The sequence below is a fragment of the Toxorhynchites rutilus genome, chromosome 2 (assembly GCF_029784135.1).
Source record: "Toxorhynchites rutilus septentrionalis strain SRP chromosome 2, ASM2978413v1, whole genome shotgun sequence".
Taxonomy (NCBI): domain Eukaryota; kingdom Metazoa; phylum Arthropoda; class Insecta; order Diptera; family Culicidae; genus Toxorhynchites; species Toxorhynchites rutilus.
Window position 1 is genome coordinate 126956632 of NC_073745.1, and position 15838 is coordinate 126972469.

A 15838-nucleotide genomic window follows, 5' to 3' on the forward strand; every position below is an offset into this window, starting at 1 on the left:
TTGCATAATGGTGGAAATTTCCATCATAACATTCAATGTCCATAAATTATATAATAGAACAAGTTAACTTATAGTTGATCGTGTCTGGACCTTGATCTATTTGACTAATAAAAAAAATCATGTAAACAATGGTTAAGCGGTTTAAGTAACGCTAGTTCTTTTTTCAAAAACAACTAAAAATCTGAATTTGGTGTTTTCTTTCAAAATATTCATGTGATCACCATTCAAGCAAACACTTCTAGTCACACTTCGACTACCTTTATTGACATAATTTCGATAAAAAGTACTACACTCATCATCACATTATCAACATTCAATTGAATCAATTCTTCTTGATCTCAATACAGAGCAATTCCAAATGAAATCGACAAATGACAAAACATTTTTGATTCGAATGAAAGCCTGTATTCCGTTTGGGTTGGAGGAAATATTGTCTGAAGAGTAACTTTTGAGGAGGGATATCGATGTTCTAATGTAGAAAAAATATACACCGAGAAAAAAATGGAAAAATTAATTTGCAGTATCTCAAATACATGATCTTCAATTTTTGAAAAAAAAATTCCATGAAAAACAGAAGTCATTTAGGAAGTTTTAACAATTGTAAGATAGTCCAATTAATTCAGACGAACTTTGGAAACAAGTTTTTATGGAATATTGGAACATAGAATTTTTTTCATATCACAAATTAAAAATTCACACGCAACTTAAAACAAAAATGCTTATGGTTAGCATCCCTCTAAATGCAGCCATTTTCTAGATATTTAAAAAAAATTGTAAGGGGTCACATCTAGGACTCGACCGCATATTTTCGACGTAGAATTACGCAATTATATTTTGCAATCCAATTGTTTACCACTTCGAATATTATTTTTGAATGCATCGAAATTTTTGTAATAGATTATGTTCTTCGTTACAAATAAATTTTATGACCATCCTTTTACGTTTGATATGATGCCTAAGACTACCAAAACATGTGGTCAGACGAATTGTCAAACGATCATTGTATTTTACATTTCCCTCTGAAATTATTGCACATCTCATATTTACGTAGTTCTCGAGCCGCCGAAGTTCATACACCTCTAGTATCTGAAATGACGCTTTTCCTAGGCTTCTCAGTTTAAAAGTACGTTTTAGGGAAAAATACCCCCGATTTGCATGTTTTGACAAAGCGGATCCCCCCAGGCACATTTGAAGCCCGTGTTAGGGAAACACATCTCAGTGGGAACATGAAATACTCCCGACTTGCATGTTTTGACAGAGCAGATGCTCCCAGGCAAATTGATGTTGAAGTCCGTGTTAGGGAAACACAGCTCGGTGGGAACAAGAATACCCCCGACTTGCAGGTATATTCGCAAAGCGGATATCCACAGGTACATCGAATTTGAAGTCTGTGTAGGGGAAACCGTAAATCGGGCCAATCAAAACTTGGCAGTTAGGGCTTTTAGATAACGCTTGACATTTTACAGTTATTCAATTGTTCGTCGCATGAAAACTAACATTCATTAATTGTGATAAACGCGTTGAAATATTTCATATCAATTGATGCAAACATCTTTCCGATCTGTTGAGAAATGTTCGAGTTATAAGCATTAGAAATACGGGTAGAGTTAGCAAACGAATCGGAAGAACAAATGTATGGGAAAAAAGGAAGTTCTTCAAGTTTTCATGAATTTAAACCGTTTAGAGATTAGTGAATTCTAATGTATAGTATATCAAACAAATCTTAGAGAATCTCCGATTTGATTGGTATGCAGATCATGAGAATTCGTTCACAGTGAAAACAGTTATTAACGTTAACTTTATTTCATAATAACTTGACCTGTTTTCTGATTTGGCATCCTTCCTGAAAGACGTAGTTCTACGTCAAAAAATATTTCTAATTTATTGTCATTTTTATAGTAAATTGGCTCTTTTCATATGTTAGTTGTGTTGAACTATCGCGTCCATGAAATTAAATGAAATTTCTTCTAAACTCCAAAAACATTTCCGAATACACCTTTATGCCAAACATATTTGTTTAGGAGTTTCAAATTTTCAGAAATTTAAAAACCAAACATAAAAAATTATGAAGGACTATGTTTTTCTCAGTGTATATTTTACATCATGTTTAAACATTGAGAATCGAAATCTTTCTACGACACCATTCCGGTACGACTCATAAGTTAATGAGACAGAATTGATCAAAGATGTTTCTTATTAACATCGATACATCCTTTTCAAAAGTTTCCCAACTCCTGTGGAAAACTCATATTTTCTCTATTCCAAAACAAATTGACACTTACACCTACATCAAAAAGACTCATGTTTTGTCATTTGTTGATTTGATTTGGATCTGCTTTATACCAATCGAATTGGGTTTGATATCCTAAACATTGCAAACATTATCCCTGGTCTACAAATGGTTATAATTGATGATAATTCGGAGCATTCCCATGTTCTCATACACTTGTATACTAACCTACCCGTACCGTAAATAAAGGGCAACTAATGTATCGGCGAGGGATTATTTTTATATACCACTGGGAACCAGTCGCAGAGAACAGAACAGAGAACAAACAATGCAACGTGTGGACGGACACTTTGGAGAGAGCAAATATGGCATTTTAAGCCCCGCCCGAAGGGAACTTATTGAAACGGTAAGAGCGTAAAAGCAGAGTGCTTACAATTTTTAGTCCATAGTGTTGCTCCTACCAGAGAGTAGTTAATCTCAAACCGCACTGCGTATTTGTTAGTAACTTAAAATCCATGGGTGAACTCGATTAAATGGTATTAATCGTCGTTTTCATGCCGTCTAGTGGAGAGCACTTGTGTGATTTTGCATCGCACGCACACACATTGTTGTGGATTTCATGCGTTTCCAAATGTAGATTGAAATGGTTAATATTTTATTTTCCATTTTTGTTTTTGGAAATGTGGAATAATGGTGGTGGTGAAACAGTTATATGATCCTCTGTGACCGTATGTATATCGACTGAAAAAGACCGCCGTGAGAGCTGTTATAGCTATAACACCAAGATGAAAAATAAAGATTGCGGTGCTTTCTTATTATTTTCATGCTCATCGTGTTATTCTAATGAGGGAAATAGTGAAGCATTACTCTAAAATTTACAGCTACTTCTATAAACCCACATGGACCAATCGGCTATTTTCAGGTCAACCTAAATTTTCACTGAAGAACGCTTTGCAAAATTTCTATGCATTCTAAAGTTATATCGGGTTTGGTTTTTATGATTGTTGTTGCTTGTCGGTCGATCATTAAATTTTCGTTAATTCGAGCATTGTTTTCGGGTCAAACGTGGCGTCGAATGTAGCGAATTTCAAGTCGGATGTGAACTGTGCTCTTTAGTGAAAACTGGAGGTGAAAATTTGTTATACTGAAGAGTTGAATCTTAAATCTCTATGTTTGCTCCTATCAACAATAATTTCGTAGTTCTACATCAACAATGTGGTCGTGTGTTAGATACAACCTTACTAACTTTTACACCAAAATAATTTGAAATACCTTTTTCCCATTACACATTTGGGCTGTGCCGTTAGATGTGATCATCTTTCAAACAACAATTTTATGAAAAAAATCCTCCTCGTAAATTTTTTTTCCTAATTAGAATTACATATTAGGGTCTGAAAATTTCATTTTTTTTCAAAACAAATGATAAGTATTGAAAAAAATAAAAATTTTAAACAAATTGAAAAATATGAAAAAAAAAACACACTTCAAAAACCATAAAAACAAAATGTTTCGGTCATTTTTAAGCGATAACCTGTGAATATTTTAGTTTTTGTTGGTTTTCAAAATTTTCAGATATCAGAGAGCCTGATATGAACAGCATTTTTGGAAATTTGAGTCTTTTTACATAACATTCCAGATACCCATTCCCAGATTGAGATTTCATGTTAAGATTCCAGAATTAGATTCCAGATTCAAATTACAGGATCCAGTTTCAGATTCCAGATTCCAGATTCCAGATTCCAGATTCAGATTCCATATTTAGATTACAGATTTCACATTCAGATTCCAAATTCAGTGTCCAGAATTAGATGGCAGATTCCCGATTTAGATTACAGATTTAAATTCTAGATTCAGATTCCATATTCAGATTCCAGATTCAGGTTCCAGACTCAGTTCACAGATTCAGATTCCAAATTCAGAGACTCAGATTCAGATTTGTGATTTCGAGTTTAGATTCAAAATTCTAAAAGCACATATATGATTCAAATTCACATTCCAACGTGTTCATACACCCTTTTAAACTACAGTAAAACCTGTTTTTGTGCGGTTTTTTTGTGCGATTTTTTTGTGCGGTTTTTTGTGCGATTTTTTTTTGTGCGGTATATGAAAAGAAGCATATTTGACGAAGTTATCGTCCATTTAATTTCTTCGATGGTTTATATGCATTTCAGTGCGAAAAAAAGCATATTTGCGTCTAAATTATCCATTTCTGAAATCATTTCCCTCCTCTCATCAAAAGTTTTTCTAAGTTTTTGCATGACATGATTTCTAACAGCAACACGTTTCGACGTGCAACTAAAAGCACAAAACAGCCACGCGCAACCGGAAAGTCAAACTGTCCCATCGCGAAGCAGAGAAACAAAAGGCAATTGAACAGTGAACGGCATGAATTTGAGTTATGTTCTTGGGGGAAACTTTTTTTATGCGGTCCCTATCTACCGCACAAAAAAAGTTTTTTTCAAAATGTGTACCGAACACGATTTTTTAAAGCTACTTTCGAAGCTTTGCACGATTTTTCTTTATGCCATATTTTTATGCGGTCCCTATCCCCCGCACAAAAAAAGGTTTGCCTGTATTCCCAAATCACCACAAGGAGCAGCTATGTGTTTCATTCCAATCTCAAACTTATAATACCATGACAAATAACCATGGTTATAATTTTAACCTGCAAGGTATTCGCTATCGGTAGCAAACCTTGATTTGATCATAAATTCATGGAATGAGGTACTTTCGAACATATTTTCGGACAGCTTCCGATTTTATTACCCTCTGCCTTTGATGAATAACGGAAAGATGTTCACCGGCTCTCAGCGGGCCAAGCCAATATTGTGCCGCATTAAAGCTTAAGTTCTTTCGGCGAAACGTCCAATTAAGGGGGCCATCGCGCCACCGCGTACTTCTCGACATAAACTTATCCAATTTCATAGCCTAATTGTGTGGGAACTCCATCATTGAAGTGGCCATAAAAATAACCATTTCTCGCCGCAGCGAAAGGAGCTTGAAAGTGGCAATAGGGCTATGACTTGAAAGAATGAATAAAAATATAGAGAAAAAAAAAACGACAAAGTAACACATAAATCGAGATTAGTACGCCACAACGCAACGCAACACAAAAATGGAAAGCTCCGTATCGTAATCAACGGCGCGTCATCATCAAGGCCATCGAGTGACCGTAACTGTGGCTTGAATTTATGGCGGGCTCTCAAACCAACAACAATGCGCTGTCGGCACAAATAAGGTCCATTATGCCGATTAAAGTGCCCAAGAGATTTCACCTTTCGCACTTTGATGGTGTGGCGCACAACAAAACCTCCTGTCCAAATTGGCAAATTGTTTTGCGACGTTTTGGCTTTCTGGACTCACATTTTCGGACCCAATCACAACTAAATAATGAGAGCGCGCAGTTAGTGTTTCGCAATGAAATTCGGCGATACGCTTTCTAGTTTTTTTTTTCTGGGAGATATAACTCGAGATGGATGTGTGACACGAAGTTTGTTTTGGCAATCCCCCTTGTGCATGAGTTACTTTCAAAACCATGCGAACGCAACAGTTGCTTTTTGGTGGTGATTTTGTCATGCTTTCTTGTGGGGCGAATGTATTACGCGTTGAAAGCAACAGCTACAATTGAAATAAATTAACCTTTCAGGCTACTGATTCGAAAACTGCTGCCTATGATTTTATCATTGTCTAATAATCACTTTTAACTCGCCACCGTGGAGTGCAAAATGGATTTTATGTTAACGCATTGTAAATTAGTTTTGTTTCGCTGCGATTTCCGGTCGCAACTATTTTGTTTTGTTTATTTATGCATTCGTGAATGTTTGACAAAGAAAAACAACTTGAAGTTCTGTTTGAAACTTGATAAAAGTTTCACTGGAGCGTTTCCAACTAATGATCCGTGTTTTTGTGATTAGTGCTTGTTTCGTGCAAAAATAATATTGTACTCAAGTATTCGTGTTAATAGATAATTCCTTATTCTATTCTAAATTCTTTGACCTGGGTTTGTAAAATGATAATTATTCTACTTTGCCTTATTTACAAGTCGCATTCTTTTTTTAAAAGCCTCGCAGCTGGCACGCACGGCGTCTATTGGAATCTCGCCCCATGTTTTACCAAACGTAACGGTAATATATATAGAAATGAACTGAACTGTACTTAATGAACTAATGAACTGTAATTAATTTAAATTTTAAATTTGAATTTGAAAAAATATCTGTAAATGCTGTATCTTTGCAGAGAATCTGTAATTATGTATATACAGATTCTGTATCTGAAATTTGGCGAAAAATCTGGAAAATATATAATATTCTGTATATGTGGAAACCCTAAGAATGACTAATATCTTAGTATTATTGCTATAAATTTTAAAAACTCATCAAGACGATGAGTGTGCATAAAATTCAAATAAAAAAGTTCAAGATGAGAAATTCGGCAAGTAAAAAAACGTGAACAGGTTCGTGCAAGATAATCACCTCTATTCCGGTTCACGATCGGCGATGGGGTTTCACAATCCGATCGGGATCGACTTATACATTCTGCAACCCGAACGAGATCGACTTCTAGATTCTACAATCCGTCCGAGATTCAAACCCAATCGACATACGCAAAAGTGGCAACACTGCTTTGACTTGAACCAAACGTCAAAATAGTTTATCTATACTCATGAAGCTGTTAGTTTTTGAGGACATTTAAAAGGATTTCAGTAAGTTCATGTCTGCTTTATATATTTGCGAGCGCAACACATGTATTTGATAATTGAATCTTTCAGATGTTCGTGAATATGTTGTGAAGGCACAGATTCACGCCGGCGGTCGAGGCAAAGATCACTAATGGCTTCATGGGAGGCGTCCATATCTTCGAGCAGTGCGTAAGGTGAATGTTGTTTAATGTTTTTTCTATATATTCTTCCAGGCGCGAGTATGTTACCTGTTTCCTGGAGTTCAAAGCAGCACTAACGGGAAAGGCCGCCGGTGAAATTGAAGACTTAACTGTTCGTGGAATAAGATGCGACACGAATTGAGATTAACCCACTGGTGGAAACCGATGACGGACGAATAATTTCCGTTTATGCCAAATTGAGTTTTGATAACGTCGAGTTTCGACTGAGAGAGATTATCGCGATGGACGTTCACGAAGATGGCGACCTGAAAGAGGTGGAAGAAAGCAATACAATCTCAACTATATTGGTAATTGGTAATGGCTTGGTAATGGCAATAAAGAACTTTATCAAATTGAACGGAGGCCACCTGACAAACTTCCTATATGTGGGCGGTAATGTGAAGGAAGATTAAAGGCATTCCAAATTTTAACCTCAGATCAAAACGTAAAACCGATTCTGGTGAATGCTTTCGATGGGATTGTAAACTGTGCCACCATTGCTAACGGGATTGGTAATGCTTCCAAAACGATCGGACTCAAAGTACTGGAGGTACTCACGTGGAGGCAGCTCAGAAAATATTGAAGGAATCAGGGCTCAATTGACTCCGCTCAGGACTTTGACGAGGTAGAAGGCTGTCAAAGCACTATGCTAAATTAGTACTTTTAAAGAAATTGCTTTCGATTAATATGTAAAAAAAACGAATTTTCAACTAAAACTTGAGTTTTTCGTAGCAACCCGATTGATTTGAAGATAAAGAAAGAAATTTTGAGCCTCTACATTTTGGCTATTACCTATAAAAGAAGGACAACACGCAGCTTCGATCAGATTCAGCTTTAATGGTATTCATCTTAGAAGTAAATAAAGAACATTTGTATTTCTCGACAACTTTTTGTTTGTGCTGAGTGTGTGTATATTTTCTTATAGTTTATTCCTTTTTGCTCAGTACATTTGTGGTTTGACTATGCGCTGCTGTGCAATGAATTTCTGTATTTCATCGATACATTCGTCACTGTTTGCACTCCTCTTAGAATGGTTCCAGAGTACGCAAGCCCGGTTAATGCTAGGAAAATCATAAGAAATAGTTAAGTTAGGGTAAGAAATACGTGTTCAAAGTATTTGAATAACACCAAGCGATAATTTTCAGTTATATTTCAACAATTTCAAACAGCACTCTGGCATCTTAATATGATAGTTATGAATTATTTTGACGTTTGTTTCGCGTCAAGACAATGTTGCCACTTTTTCATATGTCCATTGGTTCAAATGGATTGGTTCTTGGATGGATTTTAGACCTCGTTCGGGTTACAGAATGCAACATAGTGCTAATTTCAAACCCGATCGTAAACCGGAATAAGGGTGAATGTGTTTGAGCGTACGAGTCCTTCAAGGATATTTAACATTTCTCTGCATTTTAAACATATACACGATTTAACACGAAGGAAGTCATCATCAAATTCATGTCCAAACATGCTCCTGATATTTTACTGTATTTACTGTATAACAAGCCCTTAGGTTGCAAGTTCAAATGCGTTCTGAAATACGTTGGAGCTTGAATGAAAATGTACTCAACTTCTTATTCAATTCAAGAGATTACAAAGTATTTACATAACTACTCGTAAATGAAGTGAACTAGAATAAAGTGATTGTAAAAAAAAATCCAAAATACTTGATCATCGATGTGCATGGCATAACAAAATATTTTATGTGAAAACTGATACGATAGGAGAATCGATCGGTTTTTTTACCGAAAAAGCTATTCCGTGGAAGAACATTGAGATACCGGTCATTCACTGCGTGATTTACAGACAGGGATACCAGGTGATTTTTTCAGATATCTTCACATGGTACGAAAAAATGTCTTCAGATGTTTTCACAATCATATTGAATGGAACTAAAATTCAAAACCTAATTTTGAACAATGTGTGATAGATTATGTGCACCCGTGGTCGAGTGGTTAGCGTCTCACATTATCATGCCGGGTGTTCGGGTTCGATTCCCGGTGGCCGGAGGATTTTTCGTCAGAGAATTTTCCTTCGACTTGCACTGTGGTCGCGCGTATTCTAGAGCTAGCCCCTCGGAATACATTCAAGGCGCGTTATTTATCATAAGAAATCACAACTAAGTATTAATAAATGACGCTAGTTAATGCATACGTTGAGACGGCAGAAGTTCCATAGGGAACGTTAACGCCATTCAAGAAGAAGAAGAAGTGATAGATTATTCAATATTTATTGTAATTGATATTGTTATATAGCGCGTTTCATTAAACTTACCCTGAGTCTTTGATGTTTATTTCAATAAATATGAACAAAGGATATATTGCGCAATTGCGAACTAAATTTTATTAGTTTAGAAATGATGATTGATGATAAACCGCATATTGAGTGAATATCGCCCCAATTCTTCCACAAAAACGGAACTATTAAAAGAATTATATTAGGCTGGGCTGCACGAAGATCCAAATGGCAAAAATAGAATGGATGACTCAATTTGTTTATTGCTGCTTTGGAGTTTTCGTTGTAACTCAAACCATATCCATAAAATTAATTATTGAAACGGTTTGTAACCGGTAAACCTTCGATTTGTGAAGTGGTCGTGAAAAAAGCGAGTGAATGAAACCGAGACAAAAGTCTCCATTGATCACTTAATAAAATTAAATAGGAGACACTGATAAAAATGCGAACGGATGATACTGAGACAAAAGCTTTACTTCTTTCGACGATATTTTCAATCGATAGTATGAATTTTACGGGAAAACGGGAAAAGTATCCTACAAAAATCCACATACACTATAATACTGAAATGTCTTCACATACTTCGTGATGTCTTCAAAATGTCCTCACACCTTCAAATGTCTTCACAGTAAGTCAAATGTCTTCAAAATGAAGACATGTCTTCAAACCTGGCATCCCTGTTTACAGACAGCATTTAGTAGCAAAAAATCTGAGCCCTAGATCGTATCAGTCTTTACTATATGTTATGAGTGCTATCAAAAACTTTGGAACCAATTCTTTGAACACTCGATTATTTGCTCAACTATATGAGAACAAGGACGAAATCTTAACTCGATTACTTCTACACGCTGAGTTCGCTGACCACCGAGAGTCTCTTGCATAGAGATGGGCAAAACGGTTCGTTTCAGTGAGCGGCTCAGAGCCGTGCGCTCAATGTAAAGAGCCGGCTTATTCGAGCGGTTCGACGGCTCTTTTCAAGAGCTGGTTTATTCGGATATGTAAAGAATGGAAGGCGTAAAAAATAAGGTTTGAAACAATAATTAGTGCAGAGAATAGTAAAAGTATTACTTTACTGAAGGTTTTCTCTGATATATTTCCATTACAATAATCTTCTTTCCTTTATTTATTTATGAACAGAAAAAAAACTAAAGAGATGGTTTCCAAAAAAAATTTGGCTATGGGGGTCTAAGGTATGACTTAATTCTGGAAAAGGGGTGTCTTGCCCAAAACAGTTTGAGAACCCCTGGTGTAGAGTCTTGTTGGAAGCAGTATGGTTGATTCCTGTGGTGTCGTTTGGCCAGAGGAATTACGTCGGTCTTGAAAACATTGTCAAAATAGAACCATTTAACATTGAGTTCAGTGAACAGGAGCGGTAACTTTCAGTATTTGGAAAAAAATCCAAAATCAATCCAAATTTTACATAGATTGAAAACAATCTATGTAAAATATCCATAGATTGTTGGGAATTGATCATTCTGCTGCCTGTGTTTATCTGTAACAAAAACATTTTCTTATCCGAAAAGAGGGTCTCACAACCCGAGATTACGACATTTTTGAACTCTTGCTATCCTCTGCTTGTGAACAGTTTTGAAATTCGGCAGCGACTCTGAATCAGCTTGCATATTAACAGTTAAAAAAAATTATTAAGTGGCGGGTATTTATTGTGATAATTATAGAGCCATCACTGTATATTCGGCCTCGTGTTGTCCGAAAACGTTCGTACGACGGCATCGGAAGCATAACGGTAGCCAGCCTACACACAAGCCCAAACAAAAAATAAATGAACTGTATACAACAACTGCATGCATGCATTTTCACCTCGACATTTCGCTATCACACGACACGACGGTGGTGCATATCTCAAACACATCGTACTTCGTACGGGGTGGCTGGCTACGCGGGTGTTTGTGAGAGCCTGCGGACCATGTTTTTGTTTGATATTATTATTATTCGCGTTTCACGTTTCACCCTTTTCGACGCCGCAAAAGTGTACAGTGCGTCTCAGCTTTATGGGTTCAATTGCTCACAATTCTTGATTCCTGTTCTCGACTTCCAATCCAATTTAATACATTTCGGGTCGAAGGAAGTGGTTAGGTTTTTTTGACCAAATTCGATGCAACTTAGGGCCCCCTTCGAGACTTTATTTTCGTCTACAATTAGATGGGGCTGTGTGAGTGAATATTATGCGCCGTTGTGCGGATGGATTAAAGTCTCGAAAATTTCGTTTCCATGTTTCGTCTGCGGCGTCGTGTAAGTGTGTATCGTGTTCATACATATGTGGAGTGTGAACCGGTCAAGAGCGGAGGAAAATTGTGTTTATCTTGAGCGCGACGAAAAATAAATAAACCTGCTTAGTCGGGGAATAGCGGTAGTTGTGCGCACTTTGGTCAGCACTAATACCAACAACCGCACGCGGGGCAGCATGACAACGATTCGCGGAAAGCATGTGTTTTCTGTTTTTCAGCGTGTGCCCCCTTCTAATTGATCGTTGTTGATCTCGTCCCTCGCGGTTCCCACCCTCGCCTGCGCACTGTTGACGCGAAGTAAAATTTGATTATCAGCTGAATGTGGTATTATTTGAACAAACAATGAACCGCAACATGTGACAATGCTTGGCACATAGCGATAAAAGTGTGTGAGAGAAGGTAGTTAGCGTTGAAGGTGAATGATAAGCTATGCGCGTTGTCATACCTGAAGTCGACCGCAATTCCACCCAAAGCATATTTCCTTACAAAGTCAAGAGATCAATCTTTCCGAGACCGGCCAGTCTACTTTCACTAATCGCCTACAACTGAACTAAATTTAGCTGGTCATGCCGTTCATTGAAATTATTATAAACTCCACAACCGTCCGGTATCAATTCACATTGCAGGGTTTCTTGTTTCTGTTTCCTTTCCTTTTTGCGGTCATAACGCGGGGTTTTAATGAACCAAAAACAGTGCACGCGCTTCGTATCTTTCCCATCAATCTCTCTCGGGTCATAAAAACCCATTCGTCAGAGCGGGAATGAGGTTTTGGTAAAAATAAACACTTCAAGTACTTGCATACCGATTCGGGGCTCGACGGCAAAAACATTCTTCGTATGCTCCGACGAGTTATGCGTTGTCGTTGTGCTGAATGCGAAAATAAAAGCGATCGAATGCCAAGTATCACTTTCTGCAGTTTTTTCGAACTGTTTTGCATTTGTTTTCCGTGATATCGCGCGAGTTGATTGGGTAGCATGAACCGTTTAATGGAAAGGTGCATTGTTTGCCGTGGGCAAACGTCACGCTCAGATAGGGTGACAGTTAAATGATGAACTATCATCTCTTTCGAAATTTAACCAACTGACTTGGTTTCGTTTTGTATGAATCATCTCGAAAATATGTTGCCTCAGCTGTTCCCTCGAACAAATTGGCCACCCAAAGAGGTAATTTAATGCCACATTTGGTGGCTTTCATGGATGCTCACTGGGCTTGCGGTGAAGCAGCACAATTGTAAGTGATTATTTTTTCTCTTTCGTGTTTCTCTTTTGGCACTTTATGATTTTTCATTTGCCACTACCCCGGCAGTGGCGGTTGCTACCGTGGCGGTTGCTACCGTGGCGGCGTAATCGACACACCTTCAGTGGATTTATATTCGCTACTGCAGTGCGAGAGAAATCACGGATCCATCCAAGCCGGGCGCTCACGTGGTCCGACGTCAACCACGACGACGGTCATTATGAGTAGATTAAATCACATCCCCTTCCGAGTGCACAGCGCGCAGAAAATCACAAGTAAGACCAACTGCCCCGTATAGCGAAAGTCATTCCGAAAACTTTGCGTTGCCAGATCTCCTCCAGCGGAGAAATAGGTCAAGGGAGGGAACGAGGGGCAAACACACAGAAATCAACGATTTTAACCAAACAGATCCACGAAGTAAGGAGGGAACCCTCTAGTGGATTTTCATGCTTTCTCGCATTCCATTGTTTCATGCTCACGTAATGACGGTAAATTTAATAAACAACCCGAATTCACCACTGGACCGAGTTTCGATTCGTTTTACACGGTGAAACTCATTTACAATCATACAATCGTCAAATAAATTGAAAAGCAAGTAAATTAAGACGAGTTCAGTTATATATTAAAGACATTAACTTCGAGAAAAGTGATCGCGTGGAAAAGGAGAACAAATCGAAGAACAAAATTGTTGACACGGGAAACGATTTCAGTTCCTTATGAGATTGTAAAAAAAACTAATTTATTTTTTTTATTTTTTATTTGCTTCTTCGAAACTATCGTTCCTGAAGGAAATATGAAGGAACTATGTCTGGCAAATATAGCTTCCAAATATTGTCCAGTAAAATTTTTTTTTTCATTTTTAGTATGCGGTCTCGCGTTGTCGTATCTACAGTAAACGCATCCATATATATATTTTTTAATATAACCTCCGTTTGTGATTTCTGGGCGGAACACCAAAACTTCCATTGTTGCCACGATGTGGTCCCGATTCCTGGACTTTTTTTGAACTCTATAGAATCATTGATTGCTCCCGGAATCTCTCCCGGGCTGCCGTTCAATGTAGACGTGTTTTGTCAATAAAAGTGAAAAAGGAAGGGATTGTGAAAACTGTATCGTCTTGTTGCACTCGTTTGAGTTATTGTGCTCTCTGTCTGGCCCGTGTATACACATCCGTTATTCGTCGTAGTGTCACAATTAGTGATCCCCGATTTTTTAAATTAATCGTTCATCAGCTAATCGAATAATTTTCAGCAGTTTGTTATTCGATACGATTAATCGACCCAAATTATCGAGTAATCGATTAATCGTCGCACTGAGAGAAATAATTAGTTAGACTAATATTTCTCATTCGCTAGAAAGCCATATGGAATCAAAAAAGCGTTCATTCCGCCTGAAAATCAATTATTATCTAGTACGCTCCCCTAAAGTCGTAAACGAAGCTTGATTCGCCTTGACGCCATTGAGCATCGTTTACGAACTTAGGGGATCATCAAAGATAATGATTGATTTTCAGGATAAAACTGCAACGGCCGTACGTTTTTTTCTCTCTCGGTTTGGATCGATTAATCGATGTAAATTATTCGTTCACTTCGATTATTGGTTGTGCAGTACTTGTTCGATAAATACTCGATTTCTGTAGGAAATATTCGATTAATCGAACGATTTTCGGGGATCACTAGTCACAATCAAAGAAATCATCGACATGGATGAGCTGAGCGTGCAGTGGCGTCAGTTTTTTTTTCATACGCACATTATTTAAATTCTTTGATTGTTTAATTTTTAATTCTTTATTTCTTTTAATTCTTCGATTGTTCATTTTTTAAATTCTTTCATTAATCAATTATTGTATTCCTGAAATCTTCAATTCTTTGCCGCCGTCGCGATTGTAGTTCGATGAAGAGTAGCAGGATTAATAACGGAATATATCGCTTGTCAGATTATTTTAGAAGAATTTTCTCGGTTACCTTATCAGGTTTCCTAGGAATGATTTTCCGTCGTCGGGATTTTAGTTCGATAAAGAGGCATGATACAAAACAAAGTATATCTCAAAGTAAGTCCGATTTATTTTAAAGGATTGATCGATTACCTTGAAAGGTTACCCAATAATAATTTCCTGCTTTTGCGTTATTTACAATGAAGACATTGTAAATAACGAAATATACCACAGGTCCAGGTCCAGGTCCAGGTTGTCAGGTTCCACAAAAATTATTTCCCACGGCGATTATCATACTAACATTCCTTCCCTTCCCCTAGTGACTGTAACGACATGGCCGGCGTCGTTATTGACTAATTAATGTTCGAATCACCGAAACTTGCACAATGAGAATGGTTACTACTCCCAAGTGCCATTCAGTGTGTTCTTTGTGCAATTTCGCTGGTTCGGGTCAATCAAGGAGAGCAACTACCAAGTGTACAGTCTACCCAAGCTCAAGCTCTATAGAATCATTGATTACTCCCGTGGCCGAGTGGTTCGAGTCACACTTAACATGCCGAGGGTTCGGGTTCGATTCCCGTTCAGGTCGGGGGAATTTTTCGTCAAAGAAATTTCCTCTGACTTGCACTTTGGTCACGAGTATTCTAGAACATGCCACTCAGAATACATTCAAGGCGTGTTATTCGGCATAGAAATCTCAACTAATTACTAATACAAATAACGCAAGTAATACTACGTTGGGACGGCGAAGTTCCTCGAGAAACGTTAGTGTCATTTAAGAAGAAGAATATATAATCATTGAGAAGGCAAATTTTCGGCAATTAGTATAATTCCGAATTTCATGACAACATTGATATATACATAATACTAACATGGTAAACAGTTTTACACTTCTATACAACATGCTTACACTACTATACTTTTGAAGCTATAAACCAAATGGCTTTGTTTAGATTTTCGTTGTTATTCTGAGGATATCCATCCGACCATCTTTATTGGGTGTACGTTTATATGACATAAAAAGTGCATTACCCAATTGTATTAAAAATATATTGGGTCATTGAGAAAGTATCCGCCGAT

The 15838-nt window shown here is 37.4% G+C and overlaps 1 protein-coding gene and 1 pseudogene across 24 annotated transcripts in view; one reads left to right on the top strand and one right to left on the bottom strand.

Annotated features, from left to right (window-relative positions):
• Nucleotides 1-15838, bottom strand: part of LOC129764935 (protein muscleblind) — a 799891-nt gene that overhangs the window by 653608 nt on the left and 130445 nt on the right. The gene's annotated exons all lie outside the window — the stretch shown is intronic.
• Nucleotides 7060-7766, top strand: LOC129766104 (succinate--CoA ligase [GDP-forming] subunit beta, mitochondrial-like; annotated as a pseudogene).